The sequence below is a fragment of the Molossus molossus genome, unplaced genomic scaffold, assembly GCF_014108415.1.
Source record: "Molossus molossus isolate mMolMol1 unplaced genomic scaffold, mMolMol1.p scaffold_m16_p_1, whole genome shotgun sequence".
NCBI classification, from domain to species: Eukaryota; Metazoa; Chordata; class Mammalia; order Chiroptera; family Molossidae; genus Molossus; species Molossus molossus.
Window position 1 is genome coordinate 248,885,239 of NW_023425344.1, and position 11,453 is coordinate 248,896,691.

General features: G+C 52.0%; 1 non-coding gene across 1 annotated transcript; it reads left to right on the forward strand.

Moving 5' to 3' along the window:
- Positions 1-11,078: 11,078 nt before the first annotated feature.
- On the forward strand, positions 11,079-11,155 carry LOC118622698. Its single transcript, XR_004958112.1, has one exon. It is a non-coding gene; the product is annotated as a small nucleolar RNA SNORD112 (small nucleolar RNA).
- The last annotated feature ends 298 nt before the right edge of the window (positions 11,156-11,453 follow it).

An 11,453-nucleotide genomic window follows, 5' to 3' on the forward strand; every position in this document is an offset into this window, starting at 1 on the left:
TTCGTCGGATGGAAAGGAGTGTTCTCTGAAGACTGGTAGGTGGAGATGTGTCCAGGCAGACACGGGGACCGCAGCAACCAGAACCTGGTGGGGGAGGGGAGCGGGCAGTAAAGGCAGTGGTTTAGGGTCTCGAGAGGTCAGGGTCAGGTGTTCCATGGCAAACCTGATGCCCCACACATCGGAACAGAAACTGGGGAAGCCTCTGGGTCCCACTTGGGCCCACAGAAAGAGAATAGAGACTGTCCATGAACCCCTGACCTCCTGGCCGCCTCTCCCCGCTTCCTCTGCCCGTCTGGCCTGCCTGCTTCCCCATGGCTGGGAGAAATTCACAGCCCATAAATTTGTGGGGCAATGGGCCCAGAGCCCCGTGGCAGGCAGGCACCTGGCAGGATTTCACCCTGGCACCCGTGTCTGGTCAGGGCTCCTTCCCTCTGTGGTCACCCGAACGTCACCGAGCTCACCTCTCAGGCCCTGCAGAGGTGGCCCCGGCAGGCGAAGGCGGAACCTCCAGCGGGGACGCCTGCTGTTTCCCGAGTTCAGGGGAAGAGGAGGAAACGGGGCACTTGGCCACCCTCCTGTCAGCTGGGTCAACTAACTGCCCAAAATAGCTTTCTTTCCTCCCCTAGATTCAAAGTAGAAATTGCGGGGGCTGGATTTAGAGCTTGGGATTCCAGGTTTTATTTTTTTTCCCCAAAAACGTTTATGCCACAACCAGAATGTGTCAGAGACGTTGCGCCCTGATCCTAAGTCGGAGTTTCTTGCCGATTTCTCCTCCCCTCTTTCATAACTTGCACTGCTGTGTTCTCCCCAGCTCTGAGCTGCTGAGGGAACCTGCCAGGCCCCCCCCCCCGAAAGTCTTGCTCTCCCTCAGTTCCACACTTGACCCCCCCAGTCCTGACCCCTTCACGGTAGCCGACCACCCCTCTCTGTTGCTGGTTGGTTTTCCCCCAATGTAGGGGTGTATCTAGTGGAGTTGGGATGTTGAATGAGGGGTAGAGGTGAGGAGGTAGCCTTGACATCTGATTGTCTTGGAGGGGGTTTTTGAAAATCTGGTCACACGGGTGTTTTTAGTGGGCCAAGCATGAGTTTAATGAGATGTTACTGCTTTTTTATATGTGTGACACCTTCGGTTACTTCTCAGTTTTCAACTTAACCACTGGGCCAATCCATTAAAAACAAACAAACATTCATGCCCTTCTGTAAAACTCCTCATTGGTTAAAACCCAACGCTCCCAGCAAAGTTCGGGTCTGCTGTTTCTCAAACTGATGTCCCCTGGCGTTAGCGTGGCAGTGAAATTTGACCCCGCAGGCCCGCTCATGAAAACCGTGGGCTGTTTATTTGCTGCCTACAGTATTAAGTCCAAATCTTTTAGCATAAAAATTCCTGACACATAAACTCACCAAAATCATTTTCTGGGTTAAAATGTCAAGGCCTTAGAATAATAGAAAATTCTGATCATGCCATTTCTCAAGGTAGCAATTACTTTTTTTTTTTTTTTAAGCATAAAGTACAAATTACGTAAAATCCTCCCTCTCGTCACCATCCTCTTCATCATCACCATCCCTGTCAGTACCATCAGTAATTCCATCATACCAACATACACAGAACACCTTGCATACATGAACTTGTTTTCTCATCGTGAAAAGTCCTATAAGGCAGATGTTATTATTGTAAAATTCCAAGTCTCTGATAGAAAATTCTAATTGAAATACAAAATTTGATGAAGTAATTCATCATTTATTTCTATTAGGAATAAAAATCTCAGTATGTCTCTTAAAACCCTTTATTGTCTAAAATTTTAAATTAAAAAATTTAAATTGGTTAAAATCTAAAATTTAATGTAAAATCTCAGTATCTCACTAAAAACCATTAAAACTGTTTATTGGCTAATATTTAAAGTAAAAATATTTGATACAAGATAAAATTTAAAATCACAGTTTGTCTCTTAAAACTCTTTATTGGCTAATATTTAAAATTTCAAACTTTAAATCGATTAAAATTTAAAATCTTAGTTTGTCTCTTAAAATCCTTAAACTCAATTGGTTAAAATTTAAGCTCCTTAGCAAGATAATTAAAAAACTAGATTATACCCCTTCCATAATATAAAGTCTACAATTATTAATGTATTTACAAATTTGATGATATAACTGATTAAATCCTTCAACATTCTTGTCTTCAACTTAAAATCTAATATTCTCGGCATATTATAAAAACCTGATCTTAATATTCCTTTTAACATCAAAGTTCAAACTTTTAGCAAGATGCATAAAAGTGACCTCTTAACGTCTCTATTTAAAACTTAGAGAAGTTTATTTTCCCTGCTTATATAAATATAAAATTCCAATCACTAATCATACAATTAACTTTTTTTTACCATGTAATTTATTTGCAAACCAATAAATATGGAACCCAAAATCTTACCTGGCTACTTCTTAAACCCTTTATTGACTTAATTCCAAACTTCTAAGCCGATACAAAAATGTGACCATGTCATTTCTCAAAATAAAAGGTCACACTCTCTTCTAAGATACATGCATTTGGTCTTGTAACTTCTGCATAAAACCCTATGATAGCTCTTAATGACCTCTGAGACAAGATCTAAACTCCTTCGCGTAAAATATACATCTTATTTTATCATTTCTCTGTGCACTGTTCTTATCAAACACGGGAATTTCTCCACGTCCCTCGGTAAGATCTCTTAGTGGCTGAAATCCAAGTTCCTTAGGAGGCCTAGAGTTGGGTTCCTGTCCTTTCTCCAAATGGTGTGCTAACTTCTTCGCATGCTCTGGGAATTCCGTCATGTGACCTCTGCGAGAGCCCGCCCCGCCCCTCTCCCTTCTATGAATGATCCAGATCCTCAGCAGGTGGGAGCTCTGGTGCCAGAGCGTGCCTCCTCCGAGCTGTCCGCGCTCCTTTATTATCTGGTGCATCAAATCCAGACACCTTAGCATAAAGTTTGTTTTGCCAGCTCATTGCCCTGGAGGCAAAACTCATCAGTCACTGCTGAAAACCCTTGGCTGGCGGAAAACCTCGGCAGGAGGATTCCAACATGAGATCATATCCCTCCCTCAAATGAAACGCTCAAAGGCCTTCAGCTCTCACATAAAATCTCATCTCCTTGGCATGTTATAAAAATCTGATCATATTATCTTTACCATAAAAATCCACTTTTGTCGCTCTGCCGAAATGCATAAGTTGGATCGTGTAACTCCATCCGAAACTTCTCAAGGTTTCTTCATTGCCTTATAACATAAAGTCCCAACTACTTAACATAAAATGCAGCGCTTTACCATGTAATTTATCTTCAGACTGGTCTATAAAAAACCTTAAATCTCACCCCGCCATTCTTTTAAAGCCTTTATTGGCTTAGATCCAAACTTATTAGCATGATATAAAAATTCGATCTTGTCATCCCTTAAAATAAAATTCACACTTCCTAGCACAGTATATAAAATTTGATCCTGTAACACTGTCTTAAACGCTTATACTCTCTCTCAGTTGAGGAATTATGGAATAAAAGTCCAAGTTCTTAGCATAAAAGGCGAATTTTATTTTGTAATTTCACTGCATACTGTTTATCAGATACAAAAAAATCCCATGATGTCCCTCTCTTAGAACTTTTTATTGGCTAAAATCAAATTCCCAGGCATGTGCAAAATCTAATCATGTCAGCGCCTGGAAATAAATTCCAAGTGTGTTTGCATATTCCCAGTGTTGATCATGGAGGCCCTCTGATGGATGGCTTCCCCTTGTATGCCAACATCAATCAAGCCTTCTTGGCATGCTCCCAAACTCAGACATTCACATCCCCTCGACCCAAAGTCCAAATGTTTTAGCATGATGCTTAAATTTGTGACCGTTCATTTTCTATTTATAATTTTCAATGTTTCCTCAGTGCCTATAGCGTAGAGTCCAAAGCCATTAGCCTTAAGATACATTTGATAATGTTTATCTGTGGACTTAGCTCCCACCAGCAAAACCCTCACCATCACATTTCTTCAAACCCTTTGGCAGGAGCCCAAACTCTTCAGTATGATTTAAAAGTTTGATCCTGTCGCTCCTCAAAATAAAGTCCAGATTTCTTCCCCCAAACCCCCAAATCTGTTCACGAAAGCCCTACTGAAAATCCCTTCATGTATTTCCATCCCTTGTAAAATACCTCCACGTCTTAGCGTGGCACCCACATTTACATGTGGTGTTCTCAGGTTAACACCGTTCATACCTCATGTCCACCGCACGAAATCCGGCGGCCTGTGCGTCGAAGGAGAATTGAATCACGCGTTTGTTAAAGGGGAAAATCTTGATGCCGCCCTTCTCTACTTAGCATCTAAAGTCTAAATGCCTTTGCACAAAACCAACGTTTTTCCCCATCTCGTTTCTAGCTCCAGTCCCCGTTCCTCCTCATACCTCTCCCCGGAAAGACTGGGTTGCTGACTTTCTGCCCCCAAACACAGCTTGGTTTTATTGTCCCCGGGCCTTTTTGTGTTTGTAAGCTGGTACCCCGGTGTACAAGTCATTAATTCATACAGCAGCATGTCCTGATTCTTTTTCCGGGACAGGCGCTGGATCCCGGGGGTAACGAAACGGAGGCAGCCTCTCCCCGCCGGACACCTGTCAGCAGCAGCGAGGTGGGGACCACACCCTCACGGTTACATGTCAGGCTGGAGGTGAGTGCGGGGACTTGGGGGCCAGGCTGGGAGGTCTCCCTCTAACCCGGTGCACGTCTCCTTGGAGGGTTCTCTGGGCTCCACACTCCGCCCCTTTTTGAGGAGCTCAGGCCTTGTTGGGGTAATCAGTTCAGAAGGTGGAGGTACCTCCGCCCTCCCACCTATCCCTTTGTGCCGTCACCCCACTTCCTCTGACTCCTGGCCTCCACATGGGCGCAGCTGCCCCTGCTCCTCTGAGCTTTCCGTTCTAAGAACGTAGCTTGATGCATGCTGGGGTCTCAGACCTCAGGCCGGTTTCGGTAAGAAATATCTCCCGATCTAGAAATTCTTGCTTCACCACCCCCCACCACATCAAGATTTAGTGCACCTGGTGAGGGGCCTTTGAGTAGGACCCTGTACCCCCGACACCCACAGACATGCACCCCAGCCTCACCACCTGCGGTGCCCAGAGCTTCTCGGGCGGGTCAGCTCCCTGCTTGCCTCTGAGCAAGTGGCCCATGGGGCCGCGGCTGCCAACGTGAGCCTATGAAGGCTGGGGGGCGGGGGGGCCAGTCCCTCAGCAAATACCTCTTCCTGTCAGCTCACTTGTACAGTAAAGGAAATCTGATTTTAAAAATAGAGCTTGGAAGCGGAGATGAGAGGATATTCAGGAGCAGAGTTGAGCCTGGGGTAGGGGCGGAGGGTGGAGGAATGAGGGGAGAGGTGAGGATGGGGGAGAAGGGCGGGAGGTCCAGTTGCTGGGAGGAAGGAGAAGAGGGAGATTGGGGTTCTCTGTTCCATGCTCCCCTCTCCCGGCCTCTTAGACGCCAGGCGTCACGCGGGAGCCCTTGGCTCTCTGGGCCACCAGGCTGGGTGTCAGGGCAACATCAGGTGAAGACCCTGGCCTTGAGGACATGCTCAGAGCCACCAGGTCTTAGGGGCTAAGGGACCCCCAATCCTCCACTCCCTGGTCCTGAGGCTGGCCTGGATGGGGCTGCAGCCTCAGGTGGGGGTGGGCCTGTTTTATCATCAGGGCATCTGCGTTAACTCCCCACCCAGGGGCACGGGGAGCACCGCAGGTTGTCGTTAGTCGTTTTGTTGAACTAAAACCCGAGTCTCGATGTGCCCTTGGTAGGCTAAGGCTGGGGGTCCTCCTTGGTTTCCCTGGGGTGGACCCGTGCGGTGGTTCGGAGTAGACAAGGGGAGTGGTGGCTCCCTGGGGGCCAGTGAGGAGGGTCCCAGTGAACAGCGGGATCTACCAGGGCCTGCTAGACTGGCATAGCTCATGTTGGGGTCCCTACCTCCCAGGCCCCTGCCTTGTCCACGCAACCACCTAGAGACCACTGGGCCTAATAGATGAGAGGCCTCCTCACCATGACCCAGAGCAGTCCGTCTCCCCTCTTTGGCCCCTGGCATGAATGTCAGGCCCCACTTGGCCTTGGACATCATGGGGGAAACTGAGTCTCTGGAAAGGGTCACCATGACTCAGGACAGGCAGTGAGTTATGGTAGAGCTGGGGTTGTCCCCTGGGCTTCTCTAACTCCAAGCCGGGCTGGTGGGGGCTCTTAGAGAGGGTCCCTGAAGCCCTCATCTCCCCCGGCCATCAACGGGAAGGGCAGCGCCCCAACCCGCAACGCTCCTGCAGCCAAGTCTCTGCCGTCCCCCCACCCCTTGACTGGCAGTTCCAGGGGGCAGCTGGATCACTCTGCCCAGAATAACCCTGGGGGGGTGCCACCCGTGGGAGGGGCCGGGAGAGGGGTCACGGAGAGAGCGTTTCCCGAGCTGCCCAGATCAGCTGGCCAATCAGCTGCTCACGACACTGCTCTTGCCTTTCCAGGCGAGTGCGTAGGGAAGTGAGCCAGCCGGCTGCCAGTCGGGACCCACGCTGACTTTCAGGGGAACCCTCTCCTCCTGGGCCCCCAGCTTCCCCAGACCTGCGAGGAGGCTTGGGGAGTGGTCTTCTCTGTGTTCCTGTCACCCTGGGTTCCTGAGAGGTCTTTGAAGGGCGGCCCTGGGGAGCTTTGGTGACGGGGAGGGGTTTGGCAGAGAAGGTGGGGCTCAGGGGACCCCCACCCTGCCTCAGTTCTGTCAGCTGCTCTTAGAGATTGGGGGTCCCTCTATTTCATTTCATTAGAGGTCCCCACATCGACGCTGCCGTGGGGAGCACGGTGGATGACGGCGTCTAGCCTTTGGCGGGGGGCTGTCACAGTGGGGGCTGGTCCCGTCTCTGGCGTCTGTGTCTGTGTGGCCGGGCCCGGAGCTGCTGGCCAGGAGCGAGGCGCCCATGGCAGGAAGGAGCACCCGAGTGGGAGCAGAGGCCCCCCTCAGGGTCCCCATTCACAGGTGGAGGGGGCAGCTTTCCCCAGGGGAGATGTGAGCGCCCCGCCCTCTGGGAACACAAAGTGCTGCGGACAGTAAGGGCCCATTTTAGCCTCAGGACGCCGTGTTACCACTTTCCGAACCTCTCGTGGTCACTGTCGAGGTTCAGACCACACAGGGTGCTGAGCCTCGTCATTCCACTGCCCCGGGAGGTGACCTCGCCTTGACGGGGTGAACCTGTGTCCAGGGTAAGGCGACTTGCCCAGGAGCTGTGGCTGGAGGTGGCGATGGCGCCGGGACCACTGATGACCCCTGGTGACAGTGGCCAGTGAGGTTGAGCGATGGGCGTGCAGGAAGGACACGCCCTCCAGACGGAGGGGTTTATATCTATTTTTTAGTTATGCTCGGGGCAGGGAGGACCCTCCCCACCCAGCCCCATTGCTGACTGTTCTCCTCCTGAGGCGGGTGTGTCCCCGGGTCCCGCGTGGAATGTAGAGGTTTCACAGGCCCAGAAGGGAGAAGAGGCCCGGTCAGCATTCATTCAAAGCCAGATGTTCCTCCCTCCCTGCCGGCTGACGAGGGCAGGAGCAGGTGCTCCGAGTGGGGTGTGTAATGGCCATTTGGGGACCCTGAGGGACCCTCAGGGCCAGAAAGGCCTATTTTATTCCGTGGTCCACATGGTCAGCCTCGTGGCCCAATAGGAGGCCAGACCAGAAGAACCTATGTGTGCCTCTGTCTCCCCGAAACACTCATGGTGATGTCATTCCCAACTCATTTTGGCTGATCTGGTCATTGATGGAGGGACAGGACAGCTGGCCCAGGACCAGCTCATTATAGCCCTTCAAGTATTGGAACAGAAGTACTGAGCACCCCATGTCACAGTTTTTCTGCAGACAAACGAACCCTTTAAGCTTTGCCCCCAGTCGCCGGCCCACCCCGTACGGGCCCAGGCCACCCCGACCCCAGGCCCCAGTGGGCGGTCAGCAGGGTCCCCCCGGCCAGTCTTACCTTTGTGATGCAGGTAGTCAGCAGGTCTGCTCTGGTCCTGTGGACTGCAACCTCGCTTCTTCCTACAAAGTCACAGGATAAATTCATGTCTTGATGCTGCGAGTCCCCCCCTTGGGGTCGCATGCATTTCCACAGTGGGTGGGGCTCTGCTCTCTGACCCCATCGTGAGCCCGCTCTTGGCACATGGCTACATTCTGGGTCCTTCCGGGGTATTGCTTGAGTACTTACTATGTGCCAGGTGCTGTTTCAATTCTCTTAATTGTTATGATAACCCCTGAAGGCGTGACTTTGTTATCCCCCCTTTCCGGAAGGGGCATTTGCAGCCCAGGATGGACCTCCAGCCATTCGGGTCTCAGCCTGGCACTGACCCAGGCCGCACGTCCACCCAACTAGGGGCCCCTTGTTCTTGCTGAACCCCCATTTGCTCTTCAGCAAACGCACTTCAGAGTTGATGTGAGTCGGGCCCCTGTGCAACCCTGAGTGAAACTAGCATCTCCACGCGTTTCAACACCTGGGAGCCCCGCCCATGTCCAGAGGGACCCTCATAATCGTCTTGCCCCCCCTCCCTCAGCGCGCAGTAGGGCTGCTGGTGGTGGCCGGGACCCGTGAGCAGCTTCTCTTCCTTCCCAGGTGGCCAGAGGTGAGGCCGCAGCTTTCTCCCGGGAAGGGAGCAGATACCTGGTCCGGGATGGAATCCAAGGTCTGAAAAATGATCTTTTTTTTCTGTTTTACGTATTTGAACAATTTGTAAATGTGTGGACCCCTGAGAATGGAACTAACTTGAGCCCTTGGTTCCACAGCCGAGGCTCGCTGCCCCTGGAGGGGGCAGCGAGTCGGTGGGTTCCTGAGGCCGCGCTGCGGCCGTGCCCGGGCCCCCTGGGATGGCACTCCTGCCCGAGGGGTGTGGGGCCCTCCTAGGCTGACCTCGCAGAGACCAGGTACGTACGCCTGCTCTGGTACACTGACAGCCGTTTTGGGGAGGTCGAGGCCTTGAGCAGCTGGGGTTCTACCCCCTCCATACAGCCATCCAATTAAAACTCCAGCATCCCGCAGGGCTTCCCGTCCGTCTGCTACATGTAATCAGGGGAGGTGTTAACATCTCTCGCTGTGATCTGAGAGGGTTGACAGCTAGGACATCAGTGTTGGGGCTCGAGGGTCCTGCTCAGGGCAGAGAGGGCCCGACCCCCTGGGAGGAGGTGGGCGACCTTGGGCCAGTGACTGTAAGTCCTCCTCCCCCAGGACGAGACAGCCTTCAGTGCAATAATGTAAAGTGCTTGGCGCTCAGAAGGTGATCAACACGGAACACAGCTCTTGCTCTAGGTGGACTTTCTCCTGACTGTCCCTGACAAAGCCCTCCTCCTTTTTGTAGAAGCCCGAGGGACAACACAGGGAACAGGGACAAGGAGGTCAGCCCTGGGTCCCAAGGGCCTGATCTTGAGCCAATGACACACCTTTGACACTGTCTGGATTTACCTAGGAGGAGTGACCATCGTCATGGTGAATTGCCCCGGCCCGGAGGCGGCACAGGTATCTTCAGTCTGGGTACGGCATTTTATTTTTATTGATCGTAAATCTACTTTGCATCTGACAAACGATCACAGACCCTTCAGCGTAGTCACCAGGACTGGCCTGGCCCAGAATAAAATGCCACGTCATAGGTAGTGGAGCCTCGTGCCTGGGGAGGCGACAGAGAACGGGTCACGCTGGTGGAGGACTGCTCACTTGCGCGCGCATTTCTCCCCACAAAGTCACGCTGGAATACGGGTCTCTGCCTGGCGGAGGGGAGACGTGTGTTAACGTGGTGGGAGGAGAGACTAAGCGATGAGCCAGCTAGATGCTGTGTGTGGATGCAGGGGTGGTTCCGGCCCATCTGGGCTCAGAGCTGGCTAGGAGCTGTGTCCTTGGGGTCTCTGCTGGGGAGGTGAGGTGCCCTGTGCTATTGGACATGCAGGGGGCAGAGAGGTTAGAAACACCTAGTCCTTCAGCCACATGCCCTCTCGGTTGGAACTGGGGGGAAAGGAGGCACTGTGGGTTCTGCACAGGGACTGAGCTGTCGGGGGGCCCAGCACGACCGGCTCTTCGCCAGCAAGCCATGCGGCTGTCGACGCATGTGAGCTGCGTGGCTGCTGCTCCCCGGAGACCCATGTCCCCTGCTCCGGGACCCATTTCATGTCACATTCTCGTTCCAGTTAGCTAATCCCCGAGGACACGAGCCAGGGCATTAGCTTTCAGGCCTCTGAAAGATGGACAAGGAGAAAGGACTCCCCAGTGGGTGCATGGCAGACCCCCGCTGGCGGCGCTGGGAGGACTGGGGGCCGCGGGCGGTGGAATCGCAGCCGCCAGGCGCACACCTGCTGGCCTCACGTCACAGGCATGCCACGCGGGGCCCCGGGCTCAGCTTTAGAACAGATAAAGTTAAAAAGGGGAGGATCTTCAGGATAAAATCACCCCCTACGCCTGTAGATCTTGTTTGGGGACATGTGTCCACTCCTGCTCCGTCAGCCAAGATATCCTTCTTTTTGTATTTGTTACCAAAAAACCCCACTCCCCAAAAACGTTTAATTATGTGAGAAATGCTTTGATAATTAACACATTCATTACTAAAAATCTGACATTGCTGATAAAAGCAGAAGCCAGCCTCAAGCCCTCCCTGCATCGCAGTTCCCCCACCCCCTCGCATTAACTGTTGTTAGGATTCCAAGGTTGTGGTTGCCGATGTTTTTCTGTGCATTTGCATATGTATAGAAAGAGACCTCTACAAAGTGCACGATTTTGTTTAGATCCTGCATTAACTCTATCATAGTGTCCATTTCCTTTCTGCACAGCGTGTTTTTCTTTACTCAGGAGTCTGCTTGGAGATGATAAAGATCAACGCCGGTCCTTATAACAACGCGGTGGCACCAGCCATCCACGCTTACCCGGCTTTGTTTAACCTCCTCCCCGCTGCCGAGAAAGCCCTTGGTCCTCACCCCGGGGGGCCGGGTGGTGGAGGCAGGTGTAAGTAATTGCTGCCGTCTGTGTTGGGGAGTGGGCTCCCGAGTGTTTATGGCATTATTACAGATGAATATATGAATGCATAAATTAGCATAAAACAGGGACATGCCTGGACCTGTGAAGAGAAAGTGTCTATGAACAAAAGATCATGATTAATCCAGTTCTGCACAACATCCGAAGGTCCATTTTAGAAGACAATAGGTCTCTGCTCCTTTATTCTTTTTAAGAGTTGTTTGCTATTCCAGGGTAGGTATGCCCCACTGCCGATCAGACCCTCCTCTCCTGTTGAAAACCCCAGACGTGTGTGTGCTGGTGTGTATGTGTGTGCGTGTGTGTGCTGGTGTGTGTGTGTGTGTGTGCTGGTGTGTATGTGTGTGCGCGCACGCACGCCCTGGTGTGTGTGTGTGTGTGTGCTGGCGTGTGTTTGTGTGTGTGTGCTGGGGTGTGTGTGTGCCCGCGCACACAGTGGAAGCTTTGGGGTGGCC